This window comes from Oncorhynchus mykiss, chromosome 8 (assembly GCF_013265735.2).
Source record: "Oncorhynchus mykiss isolate Arlee chromosome 8, USDA_OmykA_1.1, whole genome shotgun sequence".
NCBI classification, from domain to species: Eukaryota; Metazoa; Chordata; class Actinopteri; order Salmoniformes; family Salmonidae; genus Oncorhynchus; species Oncorhynchus mykiss.
In genome coordinates, this window is record NC_048572.1 from 64,150,881 (window position 1) to 64,172,738 (window position 21,858).

At 41.7% G+C, this 21,858-nt stretch overlaps 1 protein-coding gene across 7 annotated transcripts in view; it reads right to left on the minus strand.

The window, feature by feature from the left end:
• LOC110530324 (E3 ubiquitin-protein ligase RNF220) overlaps positions 1 to 6,400 on the minus strand; it is a 171,952-nt gene extending 165,552 nt beyond the window's left edge. For all 7 annotated transcript variants that reach the window (XM_036985966.1, XM_036985963.1, XM_036985965.1 and 4 more), the window contains exon 1: positions 6,073 to 6,400. The gene's annotated coding sequence lies outside the window, so the exon portion shown is untranslated. The remainder of the gene's footprint in view (positions 1 to 6,072) is intronic.
• Positions 6,401 to 21,858: the final 15,458 nt, after the last annotated feature.

Sequence of the window (21,858 nt, forward strand, 5' to 3'; positions counted from 1 at the left end):
TTATAGGCACCGTAAAACAACTCAGGCTAAAGGGGACAAAACCTCTAGACATTATGGAAGATATTCTTTAATACAGGTGACAGTTAATGAGACGTCACTTAAAATGGTAAAACATGATCGTCTAGGTAAAAGTCAAATACGTTTAAGCAGCCTGACACAGGGAATGTGGCATCAAATATTTGCCATTATGACACAAACAGGCAGAGTCAACTGTCTGTGTGGTGGAAGGGTTGGCTGGGTGTGTTTGTGTCGCACTGGACATCTCACTCAGTATTCTAGACAGATGGTTGTGGTTGATGTCCGGAGGACAGTCAATACTATTCAAATGTAGTCATTCATGTCTGCCTCTGTGACTCTGTACACAACATAGCTCAAATGTTCCTTCTGAATCAAAATCAGGTGTACTCTTCAATATGAAATCTATACAGGGAGTTATTCAATACAATGTAGCAGCAGCAGTTGCTGTTGTACAAAATATGCTACAGTGCTGAGAAATAACGACACTTTGGCATATTCAGCTTCAAAATCAATAAGGATTGGACAAGCTGTGCCACACTGCTCGTACGGCAGTTCACTAACAACTAGTACATTTTACTGGAGTGTACGACACAGAGTGGTGAATACTAATGAAATATCTAGCAATCAGTCTTTAAAAATATAAAGAAATCCTAGCACTCTCTTTCTTTTTGTTTATATTTTAACCATTGGCTCGGTGTGTGACCCACCCAAAGTGACATTCAGCTCTAACTGCCAAAAGGAGAATGGGATTTATTTTCCAAATAAGCCGTTGTGAGCTAAAAGGAAAGTGAAACACATTGATTCATGGCAGACAAAATATTTTTGGGGTTTCCTGACCTGCCGAGGCTATTCATTTCAGGGGACGATGGACTGCTTGCCTCACACAACCCACCTGAGCCAACTAATTCCTCGCTAAGCCCAGATTATTTGCAAGGTGTCGTGTCTAGCTCCCAAAGCGCCAAAGCCAGCCGTGGAATACAAAGAGAACCCTCTTTCTCTCTCTGTCTCTCACCACTGACCATCTCACTCACTGAAGCAGTACAACCTATTTGTAGAGAGAGAGAGAGAGAGAGAGAGAGAGAGAGAGGGGGGTGGGGGGAGAGAGAGAGAGAGGGGAGAGGAGTGAGAGTTGTGTCGCTTTTCTCCTCTATGAGCCTCCACGCTCCCAGCTCCCGGCACTGGGTTTGGGCTGAGCCTGGGGACAGTGAGCCCTGGACTGGGCTGAGCCTGAGGACAGTGAGCCCTGGACTGGGCTGAGGAGTGAGGACACCACTGGCCTAGCTGGCAAGTCACTGGATGTTCAATAATAAACAGTGAGCAGCACAATGATAGCATGCCTCAAAGCCTTATGACAACTTGTTGGCCAGCTCAAAATGTAAAACACCACACACTAATTCAACCAACACAGCTGCTATTTACTACAGGAGCAGTGCCACGGGATATTGAAGGGAAGATTTGGTTGCTGTGGTAGAAACTGACATTTAGAAGACTTCCAAGCAGTCTTTACACAAAGTAACTACACTTTCATAATCCAAGGGTATATGTGTGTGTGTGTGTGTGTGTGTGTGTGTGTGTGTGTGTGTGCATCAATCAGTGTGTTTTTACTCCCAAGCCATGACAGTAGGAAGATAATAAGTAAACAAAGATATCTGTCTACAATCGATTGAAGCAAATGCACTGATAATGCCTTCTGGGAAGAAAATGTACTTATTTCCAAGCTCTTAAATTTTGGTCCAGATAATTGACAAATTGGGAAATCTGAGAAAGAAAATATCTGATAATTATATTGAACAAAACTCATCCAATTAGTCAGTCTAACCCTGAACTGTCTCCTGTTCTCAATGCCTCTCATGGAGTACTGCTGTGTACAATTCAGGCAAACCGTTACAAAAGGCTTTTGGAAATATCTGGCAATATGCTACTAAATGGAAACAAGCAACATTCATCAAAACGGAATATTATTCAATGTCATTTGCAGTTGTTTTTCAATAAAATGCATTACTTTCAAATATCATAATAGTAATTTCCTACTCATGTGTACACTGTTAAAAGCAATAAAATAAACGTTTTTTTCAGATATAGGCCTAACCAGTTCCAGTGCTTCATCTCCCTGTCTTCATCTCCCTCAGATTTGTACCCTTCATTGAAAAAGCACTGATGACAGAAAACATCTGAAAAGTGAATATAATATGGACATTAAGTCACCTACAGACATAAACAGCATATCATTTCCTCAAGACTGACCAAAATAGACTCCAAATCACAAGGGAAAAAAATGTGTGAAAAAATGAAGGTTACTCAAAACGTGATGCCGATATTTCTATGAAACGGATGAATGAAAACAATGTCATACAAACAGGAAATAATAGAACGGATGTATTGTATGATTATTCAGATCGAATATTGCAATATGAAACGAATTAGCCAATAGCCACAACAATTTTCTCAGCATTTTCCAGCCCCAGAGCACAACAAAGAAAACCAGACAACCTTATTTGAAACAACATTTCAAATATTTGCTCTGGCTAAAAAAAGCATTTTGAAACGCAAACAGTTCTAAATGACAGGGGAAGTGGTCAGACTAATGCAATTTGGGTGAAAATAAAACATGTTCGTTTGATTAAATTGGCTAACCTACAATTATTCCAACTGATGAATAAAAAATGCTTTAAACAAATGTAAAATGCACACGGTGAAACCGTGGGTGCATGGGCGATATATTTATCCTAAACCCTATGTTCAAACACTTGTTATTTACCGACAGAGGTTCATTTTAATTACCATGCCACCATCTGCATGACAAATGACCTTTCAGTCAAGTGTTTGTTAGCAAATCAAAATATAAATATGATAGGGACTGGTTGGAGGGGATGTGGTGGGCGGACCCTTCTGTTTTTAATAAAGAACGAATTAATAGCCTCGATATTGAAATAACTAATAGACCAAGCGTCATCAAGACGATGCGATAGAGTAATCCATAGTTCATTTACTATCTATGTCATCTGGGTTTGTGTAAATCTGAATAAAACGGATGATCAGTAGCCTAGTAAGTAAATATATTATTATTATTATGTATATCATGACGTTAATAATTCCCTATTGATCAAATATGAAATATAGCCTACTTTTAGCAGCAAAATCTTAGATTATGTCTCTCCTTTCCCTCCCATTAGTGCAGCTTTCGAACCACACACAGAGAAGAAGACGCTCTCTCCAAATTGAGAACGGATAGTGTTTCATTCCGCCTGCTTGCTCTCCTCCCCAGTTTTTTAATTCCACAACGCTCAAATCCAGATTAAAATAACTCTAGATATTGATTCGGGCACTGGAATCGACATACATTTTAGTTCAGTTCTCACTTTGCAAGAGGATCAATGGGAAGCAATAACAGCTGACATCGCTGCTGGGAGGGATAGAAAAGAAGGACTGGGGATACAAATCGAAACCTGACAAATAAATCATCTTTTACTTTTCTTCCGAGCTAGACTTTCTTTTTGCCTGACTCTTCCCACGTAAAACAAATACGGAGTAGCCAATCGTTTGAATAAGCTAAGGGAGAACTAATACCAAATGTTCTACATGTAGGTAGTTAATTCACATAACCTTGCCCATTAGCGGTAGGCCTGATTAGCCAAAAAAGAAGGATAAAATATATTTTTCCCAATGGAAATGTCCTTCTTCTCAACAAATTGTTGCGTGGTGAAAAGATCATTCAGATATTCCACCTGCTCAACGCATTTAGAAGAACCAAAATATCCGTATTTGTCTGCACATACTTTAATATTTAAAATGTTATCATATAACTGGCATATCATCTTAATTATGATGTATCAATTAGCCTACTAGACCATACGCCAAAACGTAACTTTTTTTTACTTGTTGAAAACCTACCATGATTAGAGAAATAATCAGACGCGGAAATAATCCGAGAAATATGAGACGCATGTGAGAGAGCACCTTTAGGCCTATAGGCTACATATAACTTAATTTTTTTAACATATAATTCAAGTGAACATTGGGTAATAAAAAATAGGAAGTTTGAGACTATGCTGATAAACAATGCTGATAAATCATCTGAAGCGACGAAAGTGTGTTTTAGTGTTATATATATTTGTATTTATTTATTTTATTTTTTATCTAGCCTAGGCCTAAATTAGGCAATAACCATTTGACAATTTCTGAATAATAGATTTCGTTATTTTTCACGTAATGTTTGTGAAATTAGACTTTAAAGTTTTTCTTTTTTAAACAATAGGCTATAGTCAATTAGCTTACACACATATCAATTAGGCCAATATAATTTCATTAAAAATATGGAAACTTAAATCTGCGTCGACTGGTGGATATGACGTCTACGACTCTAATCTTTCCAGTTGACAAAAAAAAATGGTTAATTGCAGCCCTCCGTTACAACGGCTATAAATAAAATGATATGGCACGTAAACAGGTAATTTATAGAATTTTTGAAAGCAAACATTTAAGATGTTTATCACGGATGAAAAATAGAACACTGTTAAAAGACACAAGGCAACTTGCTGACAAAGTCTTTGTTCACTCGTTCATTTCATTTTAAAATGTAAACAATTATTAATTCTATCTATTGGGAAAAAAACGAATAGGCCTATCTAAAACTTTAGACTATAACATCATTGCACAATTATAAAATGTTTTATTAAATTCAATTAGTGAGTGAGATTTTACAAACACTGCTCATGAATGTTATAGGCTGTTTTCATTTTTTTCATCAACTGTGAATTAACCTCGACTCTTTATACTTTGGAGCAACTAGTTTACAATCGTCGGTTGGCGGAAACCTTCCAGCTGTAAAGTAAATGGTAGTGGTCCGTAGTAAACAGGTGTTTCCCTCTCCTTTCTATCGGGTCACTCTCAGACCACTTCTTGACTAGTTTAAGATGTTTCTTTCCGATGATAAAAGTGAACATAATTGATGGTTGTTACGCAACCTTAGTCAACAAGTAGGCTATTTGCTCTGTCTGTCTTTAAATATAGGCTATTCAAGTACGCTCACACACACATACACACAGAGAGAGAGCAAACATTAGGCTACCAAGTCCAGAGAAAAGGCTAAATGTACACTATGCTTCACTTACACTTTTCCAAATACCTTAGTTTCTTGTGTATGGGTGTTGTGCAGAAAATGTTATGACCACTGTTCAGTCATTAACTTAAAATACATATTTTTTAGGTTTCAAAAATAATTAACGGCTACGCGATATAATCGGTGTATTTAAAATAGTCACAGTCAAGTATGGTTACAAGCACCTTATTACACGGTAGCCTAATTGAGGTTTTACACAAAGACACCAAAACTTTCACTTTTAATCTGTGACGAGTGACATTTCTCCACCGCATTCTTTGGGTGACTAAAAGTAGTTCACGCGCATTAGATGGAACAATGTTGCAACTTCTTGGCCATGTCTCCCACTGTAAGCCATTATCCAGATAGTGGACGCAACTACTCAGAACTACTTATAGGCCTACCTCGATTTAAAGTAAAACTTCTGGTGTTATAGGTCGGCTATATGTCAGGTGATCCTTTCCACATGTGATGGATAGCCTATGCCTTTTCGGACCGCTCAGGAGCGCAACGTTCAAAACATGAGGTAAAAGCTCAAACTCAAAAAGCTCAAAGAGGTCAAGTTGATCAGTTACCCTGAAACTTGTGAAAACACTGCAAATGTTTCAAACCAAGCTTACCCAAAACGGGTTCAGAAGTTAGAATGCATATTTTTGGAAACAGTGCGCTGGGAAAGGTAGTCACATGTGTTGATGATAAAATGCCAAACTTTAGTCTAAGAAAAACACTTACAATTCTGAACACTGAGTGTGAACAACATTCACATGTCAAGAGGCATGGGTGACGACCACACAATCAGTAGCTTGCTAAGACATTTGATACTTGAGTTCACGCTTGAATAGTCGGATAGCCTACAGCCAGATTCGTTGTGCGTTAAAGTTGGACGACAACACAATCCCAATAGGTAGTAGAGCACAACACAATGCAATCACTGTCAAAACATTCGGAGTACTTACGTTGTTATAAACAATCCTTTTGAAGGTCCTAGATATTCGTTTATCCTCACAACCGAAACTTTTCAATGGCAGGCTGGCGAAAGCACCGGAGATAACGGAGTCGCATGGGAAGAAAAGTAGTAACACCTCGCTGCAATGTTGCGGTGTGGAGAGCCAGGCTGTCCCCAGCTCTTGTGATCAGAGTGGTGTGAGTTGCATGTACCTCTGAGAGAAAGGGAATCTTCGTGGAGTCGAAGAATAACGAAGAAAAGGCAGAGATTGGATCTAAAAGGTAGATGAGCCGCTCGCAAACAGTGTTTTAGGTGCAGTGCTGCCGCTCAGCGCTTGGTTTGCTCAATGACTGACTTTCTCTCCCTTTCCACTTTCCTCCCTTCGCAGTTCCCCAGCCCCCCTCTCTCCATCCATCCATCTCCCCCAGGGTGGGTTTCAGTGCGCTTTGTGAACAGTGAATGCATTTTCTTCTATCTTCGCCATAGAAATTAAGTCCACTTCTAAACAAAAGGTACATCTTAACTGGAGACTATTTCCAATCAAAGACAAAGATATGCGTGCGCCCTCGTTACAGTAGGCCTAGCAGTAAAATGACAAAGTTCCATACGTGGTGAACCTCTCAAAACAGGCTGCTTATGCAAAGTAATTAGCCTACCATTTAGCATAACTTTATATAAACACACACACATATATATATATATATATATATATATATATATATATATATATATATATATATATATATATATATATATATATATATATATATTATTTTTGTTTGTTTTTTGTTGCAAGCCGTACAATTCTTAGTGACTATAATAACATTTGTAAGGATGTAACCGTGCTACGTTGCTTATACAGATTGTTTAAACCATTGTCTATTGTGGGTTGGTGTCAACAACGTAGGAAAACAATTGCATCGGTCTTGCCTGACTGTTCCAGTAAATGGGCTGTTCAGATATTATCCACCTGCTGGAAAGATATGGAATTGCTTCTATTGTCCATCAAATAGAGAAATGTGTCTGAAACTAGTATCACATACTTACCATAACAACTATGCATTGTTATTAAACTATGCTGTAAAGTAGATGGACAATATCATATTTAAAGTGTATTTCAACAGTAAATGTAACTCTTATTATTACTGTCGATGAGTGTAGTGTTATGTGAAGACGAGTCCACAGCCATACTGCCAAGGTTATCTGTGACTGTAAAATCCCTAAAGTGGATAATGTGGGAGGGGGATTCCGTAGCCCTGCATATGGGCTGCATGCATGCACATGATCACTTAGTTGTGTTGCTAATGACCTCTATTTGAGTGTGACTAGAGGGAACGGGGAAGAGGCCTACCTGTGTCCCAGGTCTCTCTCTCTCAATTCAAAATCAAATGGCTCAGCTCAACCTCTAATGTTTCTAAATGGACTGGTGTGTATTGACTTAAAATCCCTTTGATATAACCTCTTTCACAGGACTGGAGCACCAAATTTCCTAACACTCCTAAACATATGTACTGTTTTCGTACGTGGTGCTGAGGTGTTGGGATAAGAGGTACAGTAGTAGTACAGTAATATATACCATTAGTTAAGGGATGAGGGTTGGGGTCAAACTGAAGGTGATGGAGACTTTTTAAAGTCGAACTGAATAGAATAAAATAGAATAGAATTTGATTGTCCCTCCAGGATGGACATGTTCTTTTTCGCATCAACATACAAAAAGGATCACACCCCCATTGAAACCAGTTAGTTCAGCACACCACATACACAAACACACAGAGGACATCGACACATTCACTCAACTGCACTGTTCAAATAGATGTGCAAATAAGTAACCCACTGGGCACTGTCATCATTTCAACTTCTGGTTTTGATTTACATTTGTTTGAGTTGTCAACTAACGTGAAATCAAGAAAAAAGGTCACTGGATTTAGGTTAATTTGGGCGGAGAAAAAGACTCAATTCCTTTACATTGATGACTTTTTTACAAATCTAATCAGTTTTCCATGTTGATTCAACATCATCAATTTGAATTGTTTTGTTGAAATGAGGTTTAAACAACTTTGATTCAACCAGTTTTTGCCCAGTGGGAAATAAAGGCATAAACATTTAATGTTGCATTTACTTGTCCCACATCACAGGCAACAAATTAGTGTGTGTACACATCCTACCTGGCGTGTACAAACTACTGTTTATTAGATCAAATTCACTATTAAGACAACACCAAACAACTATAATATGAGTTTAACTCGCAACCTTTCCAACAATATTGAATTACTAGGTAGTTCAGTCCATCATGACTCTTTGCACAGGGTAGAGCAATTAATGCCCATTGTGTCTTTCAACAGCACTGCCTCAATGACATACACTTAATTTCTGCTCTTAATTATTCATTATACTGACACATGGCGACATTGCAGAGTCTGTGACTATAGCATCTCATACAAAAGAAGCTGTGCTAGATACATTAACAGTCCTTACTCTGACATTAATGCAACTGTCACTGTGTTTGAGATGCTTATTCGTTTTTTGGCAGTTATCTTTAGAGAGCAGTTGTGTTGAAAGGTGCTAAATGAATTGCTATTTTTCTGCACACTAAATTGGTCCCTTTGTCACTGAGTATCTGTAACTTAGCAGTAGCAGCTTAGCCGTTTCTGCTCCTATTTGAAGCCATCTCTAATAGAGAGATCATTAAACCAATGAAGTACAGCTATCATGACTATGAAAGCATTAAAGACCTATCAATAAAAAAATCCCCATCCACGCTTGATTGAATAATTCATGGTGCTAGAAGGCTTCATCTCACATCACGATCATATGAGGATTCTCTATTGCGAAAAAAGTACAAAAGATCTGCCCCCAACCCAAACACACACACACACACACACACACACACACACACACACACACACACACACACACACACACACACACACACACACACACACACACACACACACACACACACACACACACACACACACACACACACACACACACACACACACACACACACACACACACACGCACACACACACACACACATACACAAAACAAAACAAAACAAAGTAAACTAGAGACTTGGAGTACAGATCTGTATTCCCTGACAATGCCAGATAAGTGTGTAGAGAAGGAAGGAGGGTGGATTGAATGTGTTTGGGTGCAAGTCAATGCAGCCAGCTAGCAGACTCACTCATTTGTTCTCCCCCTCCTTCCTTTCTACCAACGTCTTTCTGTAACAGGCCACTTTAGAGGCCATGCTGCATTAAAGGAACTGGAGCTCAGGATGGGAGCTGGACCAAGTAGAGAGAGAGAGCAACTTTCTCCACAGAAATGACATTAAGTACTGTTCTTCTTATTTCAATCTGGACGTGTAGACACCCCGTTCAAACTGGATCACCAGGGTCTGCTGTGTCGGTCTGCAAGGGATCGTGTGCACATGGACACACACACACACACACACACACACACACACACACACACACACACACACACACACACACACACACACACGCACACACACACACACACACACACACACACACACACACACACACACAGGATAGAGTGAGGACAGCAGCACAGCGAGACGATGAAAGACTCTGGGGAACTCAGCAGAATCAGGGCTCTAAAAATGGCTCACCAGCTGATTCTCTGAGTCTTGGCAGAAACTACTTGATACAGAGGTTTTCAAATGGAACTAAAGGCCGGGCCAGGCGTGTGTCATACTCCAACAGGGGGCAGGGCTCGTTTGTGGTGCAAACTTTGTCTGCTTGCTGTCGGGAATGAGACACCTGGGTGGGAGCGTTAGATATTTTCCCTGTCTTTTTTATTAGGATGGGCTTCGGGAGGGGGGCTTGGAACTCCTATCACTCTGGAGCTCCATCAAAACCGCTCTTGAGGAATATAGCACAATAATATTCAACATAAAATCAATGGCTTGTTTAATTTAAACAGGGCCAGGAAATGTGGTAATTGCAAAGGGGGCCACAAATCAAGAGCCCTTGTTATCCCATTTGCCGCTCCATTACTTGGTGGAAAAGCATAAACATTATTTTTAGGTAACTATTAGGCCTGGATGGATACTGTCTATTTGCCCTATATATTATCATGCATTGCCATAGAGAATAGAGATATTGTCACTTTTTTCAAAATGTCTTAGTGAGAAAGAGGAATGCATTATTTGGAGTATTGGGAGACAGAGAAAGAGAGGTTTTACAGGTCCATGGCTGATTCAGTGGCAGCAGTAAGGGGGACTGTGAAATAGGATAGGTTTACTTCCTAGTTGATGTCACATGCCACTCATCCACCTACTGTCTGTGTGCTCTCTCTCTCTCTCTCTCCTCAAGTTTATTTTGATATAGACAGACAAAGCTGAAAACAGATGATATACCCATCTCCTCCTTTTCCACTAAAATAAATGTACAGAAATACAGCCCTCAAAGAAAAAGCAATCACGCCTTCATCAATTCTAAGGCTATTTGTGAGACAATGTATAATTATCTTAAACATTATTAAATGACATCTGCCCGAGGCCTTCTTTGTCATAAAAAAATAAACACAACATGTAGATATTGGAATGAAATGGCTAAACACGCACAGCAGTTATTTGATGATGACAAACACATAAGACACATAACATTTTCTATTACTTCATCATGAGAAAAACGTGTTCTACCTTCATATGATATGCTTTCATTTACATTTCTCCACGAAGAAAACAGCTGCATTGATTTGCTAAACAGATCTAAGATTTGTGTTGATAAGTTGCTTTAAAAACTACTCCCTCACGCAAGATGTTGGACATAGAGTTAAATCTGGATAGGTCACAATTATTCACAGATTGGAGTATAGCTGCTAGCAGCATGTTATGCACATATGTTATGTTTCATAGCCATAGACTATATCCCCCCTCCTCCCTCCCTCTCCTCTACCCAGCAGCATAGAGAACTAGAAGGCATCAAGACTCATCTATCGAAGTGTAACTCAGCCATTAGAGCACACAGGCAAATGCCATCCATGACCGGGAGCACAAGGCAACTGACAAACAGCCGGAGACAAATCAGAAGATAATTTATACGCTCATGTGCTAAAATCTCATTATTTGGCAATAGAGATTTAGCAGTATGCCCAGTTCAGGACCATCAATTCCGCAGCTGTAAATTATTAAAGAAACAGCCCTGGGTGTAAATCAAAATCAACACGTTTTGTTTAAGGAATAACTTCCTTCGTGTACCATATATCACGTCTTAATTTATTTATCCTTCGTGTAAAACGCTCAACGTGAGAATCTTCCAGTAGGGAGATTCTTCTGTTTGTCCCTCGCTAAAAAAAAGCAACACCGACAACAAGATGGTGTCACCTCTGTAAGCCCCAGTCCACCACAACATCCCCCAAACAAAGTTCAAGTGTCAAGAAACTAAGTAGAAGTGAAAGCGTTATGTCCCAAAACAGCCCTATCCGCTCCTGTCACATTGCATTTGGATTATCAGCTGCCATTTTGGAGGGGTGTTTACAGAGGAGACACGAGGACGATGCCTTTAATGACAGACCGTAGCCTCTGTCTGATGCTCTCCTCTTAGACATACTGTATACTCTATGCTATTCCAGAAGGTAATTTATAGAAACTTGGAGAGAATCATTGCGATGATGAATCAGTGTACATGTCAAAATGTCGTATTAGCCTACACTTGAGGTCGCTAAACTAAACAAACCCCTGGAGGATTCCTAATCTACATGCTCTGATGTGCGATCTAATATGTTTTATCTGCATAAGTGAGCAATTTTTCCCCCTCTCATAAATCTACATATAATACCCCACAATGAAAGCAAAACTGTTTTTTTTTCGAACAAAAAAACTGAAATACCTTATTTACATAAGTATTCAGACCCTTTGCTATGAGACTCAAAATTGAACTCAGGTCAATCCAGTTTCCATTGATCATTGTTGAGATGTTTCTTCAACTTGATTGGAGTCCACCTGTGGTAAATTCAAGTGATTGGACATGATTTGTAAAGGCACACACCTGTCTATATAAGGTCCCACAGTTGACAGTGCATGTCAGAGCAAGTCATGAGGTCGAAGGAATTGTCCGTAGAGCTCCGAGACAGAATTATGTCGAGGCACAGATCCGGGGAAGGGTACCAAAAAACATCTGCAGCACTGAAGGTCCCCAAGAACACAGTGGCCTCAATCATTCTTAAATGGAAGAAGTTTGGAACCACCAAGACTCTTCCTAGATCTGTCCGCCTGGCCAAACTGAGCAATCAGGGGAGAAGGGCCTGGGTCAGGGAGGTGACCAAGAACCCGATGGTCACTCTGACAGAGCTCCAGAGTTCCTCTGTGGAAGGACAACAATCTCTGCAGCACATTATGATAGAGTGGCCAGACGGAAGCCACTCAGTAAAATACTCACGACAGCCCGTTTGGAGTTTGCAATAAGGTACATACCTAAAGTACTCTCAGACCATAAGAAACACGATTATCTGGTCTGATGAAACCAAGATTGAACTCTCTGGCCTGAATGCCAAGCGTCACACCTGGAGGAAACCTGGCACTATCCCTATGGTGAAGCGCGGTGGTGGCAACATATTATTTTTTTTATCTCAGCCCCCTTCCCCGCAGGAGGCATTTTGCCTTTTGGTAGGCCGTTATTGTAAATAATAATTTGTTCCTAACTGACTTTCCTAGTTTAAAAAAAGGTGAAATAAAAATACATAATAATAAATGTTGTGGGGTTATTTTTCATAGGCAGGGACTGGGAGACTAGTCAGGATCGAGGAAAAGATGAACAGAGAAAAGTACAGAGAGATCCTTGATGAAAACCTGCTGCGGAGGGCTCAGGACCTCAGACTTGGGTGAAGGTTTAGCCTCCAACAGGACAACAACCCTAAGCACACAGCCAAGACAATCGGGACAAGTCTCTGAGTGTCCTTGAGTGGCCCAGCCAGAGTTTGGACTTGAACCCAATTGAACATGTCTGGAGAGACCTGAAAATAGCCATGTAGCAACACTCCCCACCCAACCTGAAAGAGCTTGAGAGGATCTGCAGAGAAGAATGGGAGAAACTCTCCAAATACAGGTGTCTCAAGCTTGTAGCATCATACCAAAGAAGACTCGAGGCTGTAATTAATCACTGCCAAATGTGCAACAAAGTACTGAGTAAAGGGTCTCAATACTTATGTGAATGTTATATTTCAGTATAAAAAAACAACAGTTTTTGCTTTGTCATAATGGGGTATTGTGTGTAGATTGATGAGGGGAAAAAACAATTTAATCAATTTTAGAATAAGGCTGTAACATAAAAAAATGTGGAAAAAGTCAAGGGGTCTGAATACTTTCTGAATGCACTGTACATATAACAGTAAACAAGAAGTTTAGCGTCATACCAGTGGTATATTGTCTGATGAACACACGGCGAGAATGTTGTTTCAGCCAATCAGCATCCAGGACCCAAACTTACTGGTTTATGATGTATAATAATCCCCTGTTTCTCCTCTCCTTTGATCCAGACCTTGTTGAGACGTTTCTCAGCGGAGTGTACTCTGAGTGTAGTGTGAAGTGTTTACAACAGTGTACACGTTCCAGGATGGGCTCTGGTCAAAAGTAGTGCACCATGGAGAGAATAGGGTGCCATTTGGGCCGTAGACCCTGTGATGTTTTGCTGCATGGGCGTCTTCCCACCACAGTGGTTGTGGGCTACAAAGATTGGTCACCAACACATCACAGAGACACCCCCGACTGTCCAGCTTATGTCTCTTAATGTCTCTCTCAAAGTGAAATGCTGTCTCTGTGTGAGATGGGGAATATTTTTCTCTTCCCTCTTACCAAGGCTAATAATATATTTTGTCAAGATGGGTATTTTTTCAGCTAAATCTTATTGTTCAGCATGACATGTTTTTAAACAGCCCTGGTCTGTTTATGATATAGGGAATGATGTCGTGTTATGACTAAATCAATATTATCCCACCAGCTTTAAACACATTATTACAATACAGGGGGAAAGATAATTCGTTTTTGCAGGGAAACATATGGAAAAAGATATGGAACACATTTTATTAGCATTTTCAACATGACCATGAGAAATGTTTTGCCCTGTTTGTTTTCTTTCTCTTTTCACTGCAATGAAAAGTGTTTGCATTTGAACTGTCTTGACATGTCCTTGTCGAGTGATTTCAACCCTGATGGTCATAACAATAATTATCTTCTAAGTGTGGAAAAGGCATGAATATTCTCACATTTTTATTTTTTTTAATTTTTTTTTTTACCTTTATTTAACCAGGCAAGTCAGTTAAGAACAAATTCTTATTTTCAATGACGGCCTGGGAACAGTGGGTTAACTGCCTGTTCAGGGGCAGAACGACAGATTTGTACCTTGTCAGCTCGGGGGTTTGAACTCGCAACCTCCCGGTTACTAGTCCAACGCTCTAACCACTAGGCTACCCTGCCGCCCCATTGAGTAAGAGCAAGTCAGCAAATGGTTTCAGTGTTTTCTAAATAAACTTCAATATTTAAAACATGTATTTTTATTACTAACCTAATTATCCCAACAGCTTTTATGGAATTATAATACATTTAGTAGATAACTCCAAACAGAGGTGTTAGTGAAAGGGAACACATTGAGACAGATACATTATACCACTCCATGCAATCAATGGAGGACATGTTTTACTCTAAAAGACAGACTTGCCCATCAGATTTGATTAATGTTTTAGTTACTCTTCCACGGGCATTAATATCTGAGAAAGGATTATTAATAACAATGTAATTTCCAGAGATTAACCCCGCGTTGCCTTTATTCCTGATGTGTTGCCCTTTGAAAATTGATCTAGAAGATTGATGGATGTCCTGTGGAATGGTTTGTCCTTGTTTCAAGTCATTGTTTAATGACGCAATTGTGTCTTATTTGTCATTCATGTGTAAATGTCACATTGAACAAACTTACCAAACGTTGAAATCTTCATTTCACCTTGACTTTAGTTACACAATCTGACATTTGTCTCGTAACATTGATATATATAAACCATGTATAAACCAACATGATAGCTATAGAATACACTTGAAGACCACAGCCTTTTATAATACTAAAATGCCACCCTGTATAAATTGCTCATCCTAAATCAAAATGGTTAAATCAAGACAATTAAATATTCTCTACCACCCACAAGCTGTCACAGCACATCCCTAATCAAGCCCAGTCCTAAAGCAGCTGTATGCTGTGCACTGACCATGGATGTCCCTGGACGGACCTAACTGCCATTGATAAAATGTGTACACACGGGCTCCTCTGCCTATTGGAAGACAGACAGGAGATATCACTTAAAGTGACTGCCTCTATTGGCCCCCCATTACCTCCTACTGACAGTGGGGCTGTGATTATGACCAGCCAAGATAGCGCTAAATGTTAGCTGCCTCTGTTTTATTCTCTGCCTCTCCCTCTCCCTCTGCCTCTGCCTCTCCCGCTTTCTCTGCCTCTCCTGCTTTTTCTGCCTCTATCTTTCTCTGCCTCTATCTTCCTCTGCCTCTCTATCTTCCGCTGCCTCTCTATCTTCCTCTGCCTCTCTCTCTCTGTCTCTCCCTCTTTCTCTACCTCTTTCTGCCTCTGCTTCTCCCTCTGCCTCTCCCTCTTCCTCTGCCACTCCCTTTTCCTCTGCCCTTGCCTCAGTCTTTGCCTCAAGCTCTATCTCTGCCTCAGTCTCTATCTCCGCCTTCCCCCAGTCTCTCCCTCTCACTCTGCCTTTCTCTCTGCCCCTGTGTCTTATCAGGCAGCAACATTGTGCCTGGGGGAGATGGACTTCCTGATAGGGCTCTGCTTGGAGAAAGCCTCGATGTTGACACACAGGATATTAGTCACCGTGGACAACGAGGGGACTTGACGTTTGACGCAGCTTGATTTCCATTTCCCCTCTCTCTCAAAACACGGGCAGATGAGGCCGTATTGAGCGGACACCAGGTGGACCGAGGGTTAGGAGGAGGGAGGGAGGGACGGGGGCATTCTTATTTATTGTTCATGTATTTTTTAGGAGGGAACCTGCAGGGTCAGATGAGTAAACATGACTTGACCTAGGGAAAGAGGTGGTGGTTTGATAATATGGGAAGTCAGAGAGAGCACATAGGGGTTGAGCCTGAGTAGGGGCTGACTTTACATTTTGATGGCGGTAGACACAGTTACCAAATTGGTTTCTTTACCTTGATAACTTTTCTACTATATGTAATCTACCAACATTAAGGTGGGGATCACTATAGTCATCATTATGGGTTTATTAGCCTATATTTTAATATTTGTTGACCAAAACATCCAAGTTCCATTTTTGGTCAAACAATATTAATTGAATTGGTCCATCAACACATTTCACTAGATTCTCTGTTTTCAGTCATTCCATATTTATGGCATTATGACAGTGAGCTGAGAGGCGGTGTGACTGCGGCTTTCTGTTCCCGTCAGGCGACCCTTGACCCTGAACGTTCAGCGGGGCCTCGCCCTGAGGGAGACCTTCCTTTCTCTGATTGGTCTGCTCTATGTTCTGATGAGAGACGATTACATAGTCTAGTAGGTCTGTCAGTGTGGGGCGCTAAGGCACGTCATTACAACAAAACCACTGTACTACCAGACACATAGATGGACTGTCTCACTTAAAGACAGCCCGGAGGCTGCTACACAGCTACGTATTATAGTCTTGAAGTATTTTTGATGTCAATTGGTTTTCATTTATACATTGTGTTATGAAGGTCCTCACAGTGATACAAACTAAGATAATGTAGCTTAAACAATCTTCGTTTGACTATTTTGCCTATTTTATATTCTTTGGATCATACTAGTTCAGTCAGTATGAGAGATACTCTGGACCATCAGAATACCAGCATGGAGCTGCCTCTCTCTCCTCCTATCTGAGTGTACTAGGCTCAGTGCCATGGCCCCCCACTGTTCCCACTGAGCACTATGTCACACAGCCAGCCAGACACCGCCAGCAGCCACCACCACAGCTGCCAAGGTGACAGCCCCTGAGCCCTGAGCCCTGCCTGCACTCTTTATCAGCCGCCCATCCCAGTAGCAGTCTCAGTCCCAGTCGACAGGCATAATGAGCTCTGCGCCCAGCTAGAGCCCCACTAGAGCCCCAGCGCTGACAGCCATCAGCCCACAGAGAGAGTAGCGGCTGGGGGTTGATGAGCTGGTGGTGGGGGTGATGGTGGTGGAGGTGGTAGGGAGATGGTTAAAGCCAGCCCTGCCCTGCAGGTGGGCCTGACCCCTAACCCCTGACCCTTGACCTGGTCCCAGTGTCCCAGTGTCCTGGCTGAGGACACAGAGATTACCGCTCCATGGTGACCGTGGGGACTGAACGGCTCACGTCCCTCCACTAGAGCCTACAGCCCAGCCCGCGGTCACTATTGAAACATTGATTTCACAGCTTTCATTTCTACAGAAGGTAAAGACAAGTAGACTCTGGTGACTTTTGAACTTTACCGGCCTGCATCTTGTCACTGCAGCTTGTCACTGTTCTTGTGTGTCCCGTCTCGGCGCTTCAATGAAGTTGCCAAGGTTGAAGTGTGATGAGAAGTCCCACCAAACTAACATAGCGGCCTGTATTGAATTCCTGTCTGGTCTATGCAAACAAGACGTGACAGATTTAATTTGTTTGTCACGTTGGCTTAATTAAACCTGATACCTCTAAGCGTGAGCCAAATTCTGTGGAACGGCAGTAGGAAATGAGTCTGAGGTTGGGGTTCATTGAGGAGAGGAGAGGGAGAGAGTCATGCTACCCGACAGTTCTTCACTCTCCATGCCTTCTGATTGGTTTAGGAAATGTTGTTGGGAGAATACCACTGTGCTCTGCCCTGTCAAATAACTTTCACTCATAAAATCTAAAAAAAAATCAGAGGAAAATCTGAGGGCAGCCAACAATGCCAATTGTATAACGCTGTTGTTCTTGAGAGATGGAGAGTTAGCGAGGAAGAAGGAGTTAGAGAAGGACACAGTGTATTAACTAGGAGTGAAGGCATGGTGTGGGTAACAGAATCTGAGCGAGAGAGAGAGAGAGAGAGAGAGAGAGAGAGAGAGAGAGAGAGAGAGAGAGAGAGAGAGAGGGAGCATAAGCAAGTGCGAGGGCACCCGCAGACAGCTACAAGATGGAGTAGCAGCATGCGCAAGATAAGCTGTCGGCACGGAGACAGTGTGTGACAGTCCTCGAAGCAGCGAGCGGGCGGGAGTGTGACGGGGAATACAGAGAGCGGCATTATTGTTTAAATCATTGATTGCTTCCCTTCCTCTCAGCACAGATGCTTCTGAAACCAGAAAAGCGAAGAAAAACAGGGACCAAATCCAGTTACCAGCCCTTTGTTGTTTCTCCATTCCTCTGTATTCACTTTCTGGTGCATTGTGCCTCACCAGTCACCAACCACCACCATTGTTTTTCTTTCTGTTCTTTCACAATGCATGCTATTTAACCTCCCATCACAACGTGCACTATTCTAGTGTATTCAAAGGCCCTGCCTTGGATGTTGAAGGTGGTTTAGAACAGCAGCAGACAGGTGAGGGACATTAGACGTCTCATAAGGTAATGAACATGGGAGGATATCAAATAGAGGAGCAGATGTTTGTTTCAGTCTGGGAAAGGAAAGGAGAACATTTGATTTGATTTTGATTTGAGAAGCCTGAGTGGGATCTGTCTTTTAAAGCTGAGCCATGCAAAAAGCTGTCATTTTGACAATTACTATTGGATAAAGGGTCATGTCTTTGCTAGGGGTTTCAGTGAGCTTATTTCTGAAGATAACCGGTCAGACACAGTATTATAGTTGTCTAGTCAAAGGGATTGATTTTTCCTCTCAACTCCTTTATGTTTTGGCAGCTTATTCTCTGTTCAAATAGGATTCTGTAGCGTAGAGAGACGATGGTTGTGTGGACACGGGAATATTTTCATAGGCTTGATATGATAGGGACATAGTGGTTAGCTTGTTTACAATACAGGATAGTGTTTCACAGCATTTCTGTACAGTATAAAGTTCCAATATATCCATGTTAGAAAATATATCATATTTAGCAAAAGACAGAATTTGTGTATGTTTGTGTGTGGTCTTGCTTGCGCGCTTGTATGCTTGTGAATGCCTGTGTGTCTTGTGTTTAATACAGTATATTGAACAACAGCCGCTCCAACAACATAGCAATTTTCCAAATCTGTTGGTTATAAATCAGAAACACTGTCTCATAGACAACCCCACCCCACCCTGTCCCATAGACAACCTCACCCCACCCTGTTTTGTTGCCATAGCGCAGAGCTTGAGACCGTCTAGCGTCGGTGGCGGACTGGCTGTTGTTGGCAGGAAGTGGCTAACAGTGAGGTTTAGTGACAGGCTCGGTTCCCCTGCCAGCCCCCCCCCCCCCCACCATGCTCCTCCATGGGCTCGCCTGTCTCTCTGTTAGCCGAGAGGCTGACACTGACGTGACACTCGTGAAATAATTATGAAGCAAAAACACTGCTGACAGCAAACAGCCCGCTCCCCTCAATGATGTGTCACCCGTGATTAGCATGGGCCCTGCCATTGCCACCGCAGAGAGAGAGAGAGAGAGAGAGGGAGAGGGAGGGGTGGCGGAAGACAGAGAGAAGGAGGGAGGAAGAAGAATGAGAGAAAATAAATAAATGGCAATAAAAACAGGGGCCAGAGAGAGTAAACGATAGAAGAGGGGAAAGAGAAAGAGAGACAGAAAAAGGGAGAAGCCTGACAGATAAAACAGCGATAGATAGAGAGGGTAAAGCTAGATAAGGGTAGAAGGTTGAAGCTAGGAGGTGCAGTGCAGAGGGGATGAATGCACTGAAGGAGCCCCTGGACATAGGGGAGTAAACAGAGGAAAGTGACACCTGTATCTGTCGCCTGCTGTTAGGAGACATATGCCCTGCTTCTGCCCTCCTCCATCATGCGGCATCATGTCCCCCAGGCCATGAGAAAACAGCACCATGGGCGCCCGGCCCTAATGTGTGGGCTCTGCCCTTTCCCCACCAAATACCAAAGGTCAGATGTGAGGAGTAGCAGCGTGTGTGTGTGAGCTTGGGGATCTATGCATGTGTGTGTGTTTGTGTGTGTGTGTGTGTGTAGTTACATGGTAATAACACTGTCATGTTACATAGTACTTCCAATATTTGCAGCTTTGTTGTGTATTTTCTTGGCTTCGTTTGTTGTTAATTATTTGGCTTATGAAATTATTTGTTTGTCTATTGCTATAGGAAGACAAATACTATGAACAGAATCCCGCATCTAAAGGTTTAAATGAAAAACCCTTTCGGAAAAGAAAGATCTCAATCAAATAGGACATTGGTTGGATGGCGCCTTTTCCTGCTAGAGCACATTTGTGAGTCAGGGCTTAGATTGATCAGTGGATTTGGAACCTCCCTTTGAAATATGAGGGAAACGCTTTGTTTCCAAGACACGGGGTGTAAAACGCTGAATGTACATAACTCTTCTTAACAGAGAGTAAATCCCAGAAAAACAACCTGCCGCTCTGAGTGGACAGTACATTTCACAGCAGTATATTTGAAAATAAATCTAAGATGATCAACCATGAAACACTCACAGAACAGGATAGAGAGAGGGAATTTATGGACACCAGGATAGCCAGCGCCTAAGAAAAACAAAATGGCCCTGAGAGTGAAAACACAAATAAAATAGTATTTTTTATGGTTCAAATGGATGTTCCCTAGGATATCTGACATTCTATTTGGCTTTGGCTTTACCATATCCACTACATTTATTTGTGCATTAAAAAGGCTCTCTTTCTAGGTATCAAGAGCTCTGCCTGGAGTCCAGGTGACAGATTCTAGATGCTATCCTTTATGTGTTCTGAGATGTCAGGTGCTGTGTCTCGTGTGTGTGTGTGAGTGTGTGTGTGTGTGTGTATGGAATGTGTGTTTTAATGCATACTCCTCTAGCTTCACTTCACTCCGACTCCAACTGAGGGGGGTGGAATGTTTGAACATGGGCAGGCCTGGCTGTTGGGAGGATGGCACAGGCAGGGTGACAGGCGGGGTGACAGGGTGACAGTTCAGCTTTGTAGGGTTCATGCAATATTGATGTCCCAGAATGAGCATCAGTAGCCTGGCCTTAGGGGTCAGCCAATTAACTGGAGCACACTTCCATCTCCATGGCAGTGAGCACTGGGCTTCACTGGGCTCAAAGGGGGCTCAACAGGGACCAGGGCTGTAGTAGAATGTTAACGCTGCTGGTGGCACATTGACCACTTCTCTGACTCAACATGGCTGCCAAGTGCTAACAACGTCATCTACCACCGCCACACAACCTCCCAAACTTTATTCTCCCTGTCTCTCTATTTCTCTCTCTCTCTTTTTCTGTGTCAGTGTCCTAATGTCACCCTCTCTTTTTTTCAGATCCTCAAAGTGAAATAGCCAAGGCCTTGCGTTAGTAAAATGTTTGACTTCCCTGTCGTGGGATGACTAATCCAGTCGTCATTTGACTTGAAAATAGAGATATGGAAATCATATTTTGATCAATTCGCTACAGACAAACGCCACAAACACGTAGAGACAGTCAAATGTCAAACTGTATGATGTGTGAAATCTGTTGAGTAAAACACCATGTAGTATAGCCTACACCCAGAACATTCTTTAACCTTTTACTGCAGCGGGCTAAGTCAGGGTCACACGGAGTGAAACAGAAGTAGACACCTCACACATATGGTTATGTCGTTAAAAAAAATGACACCTGCACAATGTCAGATATAGAATTGAAATGTATAAAATTTTGAGTTTGCATCCCAATATTACACTATATATACACTACCGGTCAATAGTTTTAGAA